Genomic DNA, 11,274 nt, shown 5'->3' with positions numbered 1-11,274 from the left:
TACATATATGAACATAAGGATAATATCATTACCAACTCTTTTGACATACATGTTGGAATCTGGAGGACACTTATGGAATCCCTGTTCATCCAAACTCTATCAATATTGATGTACCATGCCCAAGGTGTTTCCTTTATATCATATAAATCTCTCTTTAGTTGACATACTAAATGCTCCTTCCCTAAAACCTAAAACCCCTATGGTTGATACATGTATACCTCTTCCTACAAATCTCCATTGAGGAAGGCACTCTTCACATCCATTTGATGGATGTTGCAACCAAATTTTACTAACATCCTAGAACAAGTTAGATGGTTCTCATGTTGGTTATAGGAGGAAAAATATCCTCATAGCCAATGCCTTCTCGTTAAGAGAACCCTTTTGCAACTAATCATGCTTTGTACTTGTCGAGTGTAATATCTGTCTTGTAATTGACCTTGTACACCCTTTGTAACCAATGGGACTTTTCATGGTAGAAGAGATGTGAGATCTCAAGTCTGATTTTTCATTAAGATCTCATCCTTAGATGCCCTGACATTTTCCAATTTAGGTATTCCTTTTGTCTCCTCAAAGTGTTGTGGCTCATAGATTTCTTGTATATTAGCCATCATAGCAAAGTTAACCATGTTTGGTTTCTTTCCTCTCCATGATCATCCCTCTATCATTTCTCTTATTTGAACATCACCAATGGTGTTGTGCCACCACTTGGGTCTTGTCTCGAGATCCTCCTCATCCAAGTATTTCCACCATGAATTAGGCTACCTGTAAGAATGTTATACGAATGTTTATTTAGACTATTTGGATTAGAAATTGTTGGTATAGGAGACTCATCATGCTCGAAATTTCCTCCCCCCTACCTTGCCAAAAACTTGAGACTTGAATCCTTCACCACTTCTCACAACTCGGTAATTTTGAACTCGGAAGAATTTGGAAAGGTCCAACTTCTGCATCAACACCAACATCTTGGCTGAAGCTCACCTTATCAATGTCGATACTAACCAACCTGTAAACCTTTTGAGTGTCACTACACCTTGTGATCATCCACTTCTTTCTCTTTGGATCTAACTTGGTCCTCTTCTCAACTAGTTCCATGTGTAGGTAAGAACCAAAGAATTTAAATTGTCTGACCTTGGGATTTCTTCTAGACCATGCTTCCTTTAGGGTCTTTTGCTTCAACGCCATCGTAGGAGATCTATTTATAAAGTATATTGATGTGAATATTTCCTCGACCCAAAACCTATGTGGAACACACCTAATTTGCAACACACATATGGTCAACTCTATGATTGTGCATTAATGTCTTTCAAGTATTGCATTCTATTATGGAGTGTAGGGTGGAGTGAACTGCCTATTGATTCCATGTTTAGCACAAAAGTTATTAATTTTTTGAAACATAATTATCCACCATTATCAAACCTAAGAGAGGTAATTTGGCAACTTGACACTTTTTCTACTAAGCCTGGCATTTTGAAATTCCTTGAACACTTCATATTTTAGTTTTTAAAATACACCTACATTTTCCTATTGTAATCATCGATAAACGAAAGGAAATATCTATCATCATTGATTTTTGATGTATTCATTGGTCTATAATTGTCTACATGAACCACGTGAAGGACTCTTTTCACTTTCCAAGCTGTCCCTTCAGAAAATGGTGCATGATGTTGGTTCCCTGCTTAAAAAACTCTGTAAACTCCCTAGATTTGGTGTTGAATGTCCATAATTCCATATACCAACTTTTCTCATGCCAACTTAGTGAGGTAGGCCATGTTGAGGTGCCCATACCTCTAATGCCACAGTGTACTGATATCTAATGCATTCTTACTTACTAGTGTGTGCTTTCTTACTTGTCCAATATCCACTAAATTAAACAATCCATGGTCCTCCACACCAAGAGAAACATTCTTCTTGGTCTCCTTGACAACTATGTCACATTTGTGTTTTCTAAAATTAATATCTAAGTGGGGGAAATGAGTCATAATATGACTAGCGAAAATAAGATTAAGCTCCATACCTAACACATAGTCAACATTAAGGAACATCAACATAGTTCCTCCAAACAAATTTTGAACATTTCCTTCAACAACTATTATATACATTTGCCCACCACTGAAGGTCATTGAATCGTTGGATGAATAAGGCTTATATTTTGTGAACCATTCCTATCTCTTGGTGAAATGGCGTGATGCACCTGAATTGATGAACCATGCAGATGACCTGGGTTGATATGCTTATGTTGTGGCCATGAATGCATATAAGTCCTTCCCTAGTTAGTCTTGATTTGCTCAATCAACCTCTTTCTGTAGTGCTTCTTCATATGGATTGCCATGCCACAATAATGACAAACAATGGTCTTTTGACCCTTGGCATTGTCTTCACTGCTACTTTGACCTTTCTTCTCAGCCCCTTTGCATTAGGATCTATTGAAGGTAGTAGGAGAATCATGGAGGTCAGGGAAAATGATGGGAGCTTAAATTCGATGTTCATTACCCTTATCCTAAGAAGAAAGACACCTCATTCTTCAATGATTACCATGTAATATTGTGTTATAATGTGATCTACAAATTGGTGGCCAATATAATAGATTTAAGGCTTAAACCCATTCTAAGTCATAATTTTTTAGGAACAATTTGGTTTCATTCAATGTTTCCAAATTCATGATGCAATGGTGATTGTGCAAGAAACCATTGATCCTTTGTAATTAAAGAATCAATCAGTAGTGATCATCAAAATTGTGTTATTAAAATCCTTTGAAAAAGTAAGTTGGAACTTTCTTTGCTTAGTTCTTTTACAAATGGGCATGGATTTATCCTTTGTAAACTAGATAATGGGGTGTGTTCAATCTATTTTTTGTTGTAGTTTTCATAAATGGAGCTCACTTCAGTTTTTCTCGAGCATCTCAGGTTCCAAGACAAGATTCCCCTTGTCTCTTTTCCTTTTTTTGCTAGCAGTCGAGGCCTTAAATAAAATGACGGTAGACCTTAGATCTTGTAACACCCCTATGTTAATTATGATCTCTATAAATATTTTCGTGTAATTGAGCATCTCGGTGCAATATCTAATAGTTGGTAGAACCTCTATTTTTATATAATAAAGATCATTAGTGGTGAAATCCATTCTTATTTCGATCATGGTGCCAAGTTGTGTGATTATAATGTTGCAACTAATAATTAATTGTAATCATAATATTTGATCATCATAATTAATTGTAATTATGTTGTAATCATAATTAAGTGTAATCTATTTGATTATTAACTTGAGAAGAATGGATAGGTCATAATTTGAGGGTAGGGTGGGGTGCGACATGCGTGCAGATTATGTCGTGAACCGCCATGCCCATCACAGTCCAGAGTGAAATGCCAAACCTCATAGCGGGTAAAGGATCTCTCGGTTAAAGTGGCCATTAATGCTATTGCTATGTCAAATTGGATTTTTTCGAAGAGGTAACTTAATCTGGAAGGAAACACAAAGAAGGGGCAAGAGTGCCCTCTCGGTCACACTGGGAGGTAGCCCCAAACTACCTTAAAATCTGAAGTTGATCAAAGTGAGGGGTTCAATTTTTGGTATTTGAAGGAGAATTCTTGAAAGGAAGGGGGAGCATAGTGAGCAATCACGAGGACAATCCATTGCTCTGGACTGTCATTGCCCATTTTTATTTTCCTAGTATTGCAAAACTTGAACGCAAAGGGAGGTTGAGCTCACTTGTTGAGTGCTGATAAATCACCATGCTTGTCTCCAACTTAAAAACCATCTGCATAGTGAATTATTGGTGATTTCTGGGACTAGTAAACCATGAGTGCTTGTTGTGATTGAAAAACCACCTGTGCTTGTCCCTGGATGATAAGCCACTTGCAAGTGATTCTTCTCCCTTAGCTTAACTGAATTGCCTAGAAAATTCTAACGCTTAGACTTTGGACCTGGCAAGAGGGTGGAAAGTTATGGGACTAAACAAGTAACTGCCTATGGTTGTGAGGTTAGTGTCAAGCCTTCTCTAGTCGTCAGCGAAAGTTTCGTATAATAAACAAGTACTCAAACCTAGTTTCTACTTCTGAATATTGAACGATCAAACGATTAATTATTGTGTGGGAAAAGATGAGTGAAATGCTTTGAAAGAAACCCAATCACAACTTCTAGAATTCCACATACTGATACAAATTCCTAAATTTAATAAATGTTTTTTTCATGTATTTTTATTGTATGTGGTTTTTTTGCGTGAATTGCATAAACAAGAATGTATGCATATGTGAGCTAGGTATATATGAATTGGAGTGGTATTTTTCTCTAATATTGTTGGGTGGTAACTTTCACTATTCATTTGATAATATCTCATTAATAAGCGTGGACATCCTTTTTGCAATTTTGGGAAAGTTTTTATTGATATAACCAAATTGTTTTTTTTTCCATAACTTTTATAAACATATATTTCACAATTTTAGGAAATAGAGTCCCAATTCGTCCTAAGTTGATTTCCCTTCCTTTAAACGAATCTGTCAGACAATTCATGAAATAATGGATTAACATCATAACAATGGTGTTTGTAGGATTTCATATACATACATTGAAATGTTTGAATGATGAATCAACTACACCAATCACGCCTGGCAAATGATTTATTTGTTGTATTATGGAACCGTTGAAGTGGCCAACATGTGTGTGTGTGTGTATAAATCAGTCGGGCTATACGATAATTGTAGGTTTTAACCCCATACAGAAATTACCTGCATACGAATTCTAAAACACAGAAAATAACAAATAGCGAGAGCATAACACATAAAACAAATATACACAGAGATTTTCCTTTGGATCCCAAAACCGGGACTACCAGATTGATTTTTCATTATGTTCCTTTCATTGTCACAATACATATATATACATGCCAAAGCATCCAATACAATGGACCGAAAACCATCGCGCCCAAAACCATGTGCGAAAACCATACACAAAACGATGGGTCCAAAAAAAATTTCCTTGGGGCGCTACCCCAGACCCCATAGAGGGGCGCTGACCGCACCCCTCAAACCCCCTATGACCCCCCCACTGCACATCGATGCAATGAAAGGGGGGCTCCATTCCCCCTCTAACCCCTCGATTTAATTACTGGGGCTAGTCATGGAAAGAATATAACACAACCCAACATTCTCCCGCTTGTTGTTTTCTTTCCACAAGAGAGCTTAGTTATTTATCCAGCCCTGCAACGCCCATTGTTTCTATACACCAAGGGAACTTCTCAGAGCTCATAGATTTGGTCAATGCATCTGCAATATTCTTCAAAGTGTCCACTTTTACCAGCAACACCCTTTTGTCTTCTATCATATCCCTCACAAAGTGATATTGAATATCAATGTGCTTTGTCTTTTAATGTAAATGGTTTGATGTAAATTTCATATTTGTTCGATGAATATAATTAATATATATGTATATGGTACATGCATCTGGTTATCGAGAGGGGAAAGTGGCAAGAGTTGTACACAATCTTGGGACCCTCAACCCCCGATGGGGTTGAAGGGTGGGGCTCGACGACACACTGATAGATGTGGATTATGTTTTTAATCAGAAATTTAAATGTTGTGATTCTTGTACATATATTTGCCACGATTGAAGAATTGTTACATATTTGTTTTCATGCATTCTGGTATATATATAATGCATTAAAAATATGTTTATACATTTCCTCATGCTTCAATGCCATCATCACACCTACATTATGTTCCATAATGGTTTATTGAGATTGAAACAACAACAATGATTACATGTGTGAGGGGACAACACAGTGAATGCACTTTGGTCACTGATTGTTGCTGGAAAATGTAACTAGGTTCAATCTTCATAATGACTTAAGTAATTTCGATTTTTGTATTTGATGTAAAAGAGAAAAGAAAATTTATTAATATTATCTTTATAACGTGGGTTTCATGATCTAGGTCAAATTATTTTTAGGTCAAGCACCCATTGTGTGCTTCTAGGGCTTTGTCATAGAGTCAAATAAGTAAAAGAGTCATTGTAATATGTAAAAGACCCTATTGGGCATCATGTATCAAGTCAAATGAATTTATGTAAGTCAATTTGTGTCATAAAGACCCTCGAAGACCAAGTCAGCCTACAAGGAGACAAGTCAGCCTATAACAATAAATTCAGCCTCTTTAAGGGCTACTAGAACCTCACAAAAAGTGTATATATACAATATGCTTGACCTCATTTGAGAGGCATCCAAGAAGCTCGATCCAAGAAAGAGAATGAAGCAAAGAACAAAGAGAAAAAAAGAAGAATTAAAAGGAAGACAAACCAAATTTGTGAGAACAATTTTTGGGCTACAATCTCCCACACGTGCGGAAGAATTAGGGCATCATCTAATTGCAGAAAGACCGAATTGCAGACCTGCCAAGAGAAACCGAAGTTTGGGAACAAAGAGATCAAGTTTTCAAGTTGAGTTATAAAGGAAGAAGAAACACACTAAGTGATGGAGAAAAGGAGTATTAATCTACCATATTTCACCCACACGTGCAAGTTAGAGTTTTTGCAAGTAGCTCGAAAATTGCAGTCATAAGTTGCAGGTTCGAAATTGAGGTCGAAGTAGAAGTTGCAGTTGTTTTGAAGCAAGTTTGAATTGGGTTGATTTTGTGAGAAACAAGTTCATCAAGGAGAAGTTTAACTTGGTATTGGAGGGGTCTTTGTCTTGGGTCTTAGGTCTTGGAATTTGTCATTTGAAGATTCTATAAGAAGAGAAGAATTCTTGTGGGTTTTCATCTCAAAGGGAGAGGTTTTGGCCCTAGATAGTAGCTTATATTTTGTGTCCTCTTGTCTCATTGATCTTCATAGTTTGGTAGTTTTTTTATGATAATAACACAATAATAATCAAGTGAAGAAGAAGCTTAATTAGAAATACATCAAATTAAGTAAAAGAACATCACAAGCAATTATCAAAGTAAGAGAAATCACCCTAATCTAGTTGCCATTGATTTCTCAATAATTATGATATACAACCACCCCCATATACTTATCATGTCAAGTGATTGACTTGCAAGGGCTCATCATAAAGCTTAGAAATATTAAACTTAGAGGATAGAGTAATATATATCCCCTCCTTTTAACCTTATTTTTCTATAGTCCACAAGCGTTGTCTTATTGGCTAGGTTCTTGGCTTGATGGTTGAGTGTCCTAAGTACATGATAGAACTCCACACTATTTAACTTGGCAACCTATCTCTTGATTTAGGTGATTATTCTTATTAGAGTGCCATTACTTGGACGAAATGCTTTGTGCATTAGTTTGATGTCTAGATCTAAATTTCCAATACAAGCTAAATTTTTAATGTGGTTATGATCAATGATCTTCAACCCTCAAGACAAAGGCAAAACCTTTACTAATCCTTATTCAAAATTATTTTCCACATTCCTTTCAAAATAAAAAATTATCCCACACCCACCACCCTTTATATTAAAATTATATTTTTATTTTTTTATAATATTATATTAGATAAACTTAAAGATCCACTTAACCTTATAAATAATTAAACCAACCTAGATCCCTCTTAACCTTCGATTTATCAAGCACTGAGAGGATCAAATCTCTGGAGGTGCAAACCTCTTTTTTAAGTGCAAAACTTGAGGAAAGGTTTGCACCTCAAGAAATTTGATCCCTCTAGGTGCTTGATAGATCGAGGGTTAAGATGGATCTAGGCTAGTTTTAGTCGTGCACGGTTACACAAAATTGGTTGAACATTTAATTATTATGATCATTTTAAATATGCTAAATATGTCTAAGATTAATCTAGTCATTTTAATTTTAAATTTGCTCAGTTACCTTAGTTTATTGAGATGATAGAGATTTTTAATAACTTGAATGATAGAAAATGGGAATAATAAGAATGTAGCCAATTACAAATAGTATACAGTTTCAAGAAGCAAACATTTTAGGTAAATGAACATTTTATTTAAGATGAAAATTCAAGTATTTTATTTATGGCTAAATAAATGTAATACATAAATCAATGCACGTCATCAATAATTTTGTTGTGCTTACATTGAAATCAATGCAAACTATTAATATAATTACTTTTAAATTAATGTGCATCATACATCTAGTTGCATCAAATCATAAATCAACATCTACAATGAAATCAATGCATACAGTGCAAGCAATCAAATAGGATTAGAAATCAACATCTACACTTAAATCAATGCATCTAGTGGAAGCATTCATAAAGGATTAGAAATGAACATCTACACTTAAATCAATGCATCTAGTGGAAGAAATCAAATAGGACTAGAAATCAACATCTACACTGAAATCAATGGATTTAGTGCAAGCAATTAAATAATATTAGAAATCAACAACGACAATGAAATCAATGTATGCAGTGTAATCAATAAAATAGGATTAGAATCAATGTCTACACTAAAATCAACACATCTATTTTAGTGAAAAACCAAAATATTCATGGCTTTCTAAGTCCAACTTCTTTTACATCTCTTTCTCTCCAAATCTATCTCTCGCCCTCCCTCCCTCTATCTGCCCCTCTCTCTCTTCCCTCCTACTCTCCTCTCTCCCTCATTGCCTCTCCATCTCTCCCTTGTCACTCCCTCTCTCTCTCCACCTTTCTCTCTCTATGTCTTTCTTCTTCCCTCCCTCCAAATCCATCTCTCTCTTCCTTCATCTCTCTCTCTCTCTCTCTCTCTCTCTCTCTAACCCCCCAAACATACACACTCTCTCTCCACCTTTCTCTCTCTATTTCTTTTTTCTTCCCTCCCTCTCTCTCCCACTCGAACTCCATCTCTCTCCCTCTCCCTCTCTCCTCTATCTCAAGTCTTCTCTCCCCCTTTCTCTTCCACCTCCCTCTATCTCTACCCCCATCTCTCCCTCCCTCTCTCTCTCTCTCTCTCTCACACTCTCTCTCTCTCTCCTCTCTCTCCAACTCTATCACTATCTTCCTCCCTCTCCCTGCCCCATCTCCGTGTCTCCCTCCCTCTTTCTCTTCCCTCCTCTCCATATCTATGCCCTCTCCTTCTCTCTCTCTTCCCTCTTTCCCTCACTCTCTCTCCATCTCTCCCTTGTCACTCCACTAAATCAACATCTACACTGAAATCAATGTATCTAGTGTAAGCAATCAAATAGGATTAGAAATAAACATCTACACTAAAATTAATGCATCTAGTGCAAGCAATCAAATAATATTAGAAATCAACAATTACATTGAAATCAATGCATCTAATGCAATTAATCAAGTAGGATTAGGAATCAACATCTACACTAAAATCAATGCATCTAGTGAAAGGAATCAAATAAGATTAGAAATCAACAACTACACTGAAATCAATGCATCCAATGCAATCAATCAAATAGGATTAGGAATCAACATCTACACTGAAATCAATGCATCTATTTAAGTGAAAAACCAAAATATTCATAGCTTTCTAAATCAAACTTCTTTTACAATCTTTCTCTCTCTCCATATCTCTTTATCTATCTCTCCCTCTCTCTCTTACCCTTCTCTCTCTCTCTCTTCCCTCCTACTCTCCTCTCTCCCTAACTCTCTATCCATCTCTCCCTTGTCATTCCCTCTCTCTCTCCACCTTTCTCTCTCCATGTCTTTCTTTTTCGCTCCCTCCCTCTCCCCCTCCAACTCCATATCTGTCTCCCTCCCTCTCTCCTTGTCTCTCTCAAGTCCTCTCTCTCTTCCTTTGTCTCCCACCTCCCTTTGTCTCTCCCCTCATCACTCTCTCTCTCTCTCTCTCTCTCTCTCTCTCTCTCTCTCTCCAACTCTATCACTATCTCCCTCCCTATGTCCTTCTCTCTCATCCACTTTCCCCCCTTTCTTTGTCTCTCTATCTCAACCCCCAAACATACACACTATCTCTCCACCTTTCTTTCTCTATGTCTTTCTTCTTCTCTCCGTCCCCCCCCCCACAACTTCATCTCTTTCTCCCCCTCCCTCTCTCTTTTCTCTCAAGTCCTCTCTCTCTTCCTTCCTCTCTCTCCCTCCCTCCCTCTCTCCTTCTCTCTCTCCCTTGTCATTCCCCCTCTCCTTCAATCTCTAGTTCTCTATGTCTTTGTTCTCCCCTCCAATGTCCTAATATATTAATATATATAATAATATATCAAATTTAATATTATATCGAAATTAATATTATAAGTTATTGAATTTAATAATATTAATATTATAATATATTAAGATTAATATTAAATTATTTAAAAATGGTGTAAATCCCAAACATTTGGAAAAAAAAAAATTAAAGAAAAAATTTGACCATTTAAGAGCTAAACCCCAAATCTCAAACTTAGAAGTCCAAAGAAACTCACTTGCAATTTTTTTTTTTTTTTTTTTTGGGGTTATTCATGGTTTTTACTTATTTTAATACGAAGACTCGTTGGAAATGAAACAATTTGTGTGTCTCATCCTTTACACAACAAATACATTCAGGATGGAAGGAACATGATGGTATTAATTAATTTTGGAATTCACACCCTCTTTTATTATAGAAAGAGTGTCCCACATATTAGATGGTATGGTTATAAAGTCGGGTTTAGTGGAGGACGACGCATGACCCAACATATTATTCTATCCCCACCATGCAAAGGATTGAAGGATGGTTGAAGCCTCAATTTTCTCTTGTTCATCCTCTACAAAAGCTTGAAGATAACACTGAATATAACATAATTTTTATGAGTATATTTTGGGAATAATTCTCCCACATATTTTACAACAACTTGTTCTTTCATTTTTCCCTCTAAGATATACACACTCTAAACCCTTATATTTTATCTGTGGCAATGGTAAGTCACAATTTTGCATGGTTCCATTATTGATAGACACCGTCTCTTCATCGTTTTTTTTTACCACCTGTAATATTTGATGACCAAGTTCATGGCAACTTCTAGAGTAATTCCAACATAGAGGTCACAGACAAGAGTGCAAAATCTATTGGTATTCTTTGACAATGAGGTAGGCAAAATCTATCGGTATTCTTTGACAATTATCGGTATTCTTTGACAATGAGGCAAGCAGCATGTACATTTCTCTTTACCATAATGGTGGAAAAGAAGACGCTTCGAAATTGTATTTCTCTCCATGGGCATTCACTGAAATATCTTAAGCTCTTGAAACCCACTGTAGATCAATAACCAAGGTTGGTTTCACCTACTAATGACAAGACACTAAATCTTATTTTGTTGTGTAGGGGCGACCAAGTGTTTGTCCCTTGCATTGTGCAAACTAGTTGAGCTCAACAACAAGAACTAAAAAGTAAGTTAGGATTTTTTATTCATGTATTAATTAAT

This window comes from Pinus tabuliformis, chromosome 6 (assembly GCF_031772625.1).
Source record: "Pinus tabuliformis cultivar Carrire ecotype Pingquan chromosome 6, CPIR1, whole genome shotgun sequence".
NCBI classification, from domain to species: Eukaryota; Viridiplantae; Streptophyta; class Pinopsida; order Pinales; family Pinaceae; genus Pinus; species Pinus tabuliformis.
This window is presented reverse-complemented; position numbering follows the sequence as displayed.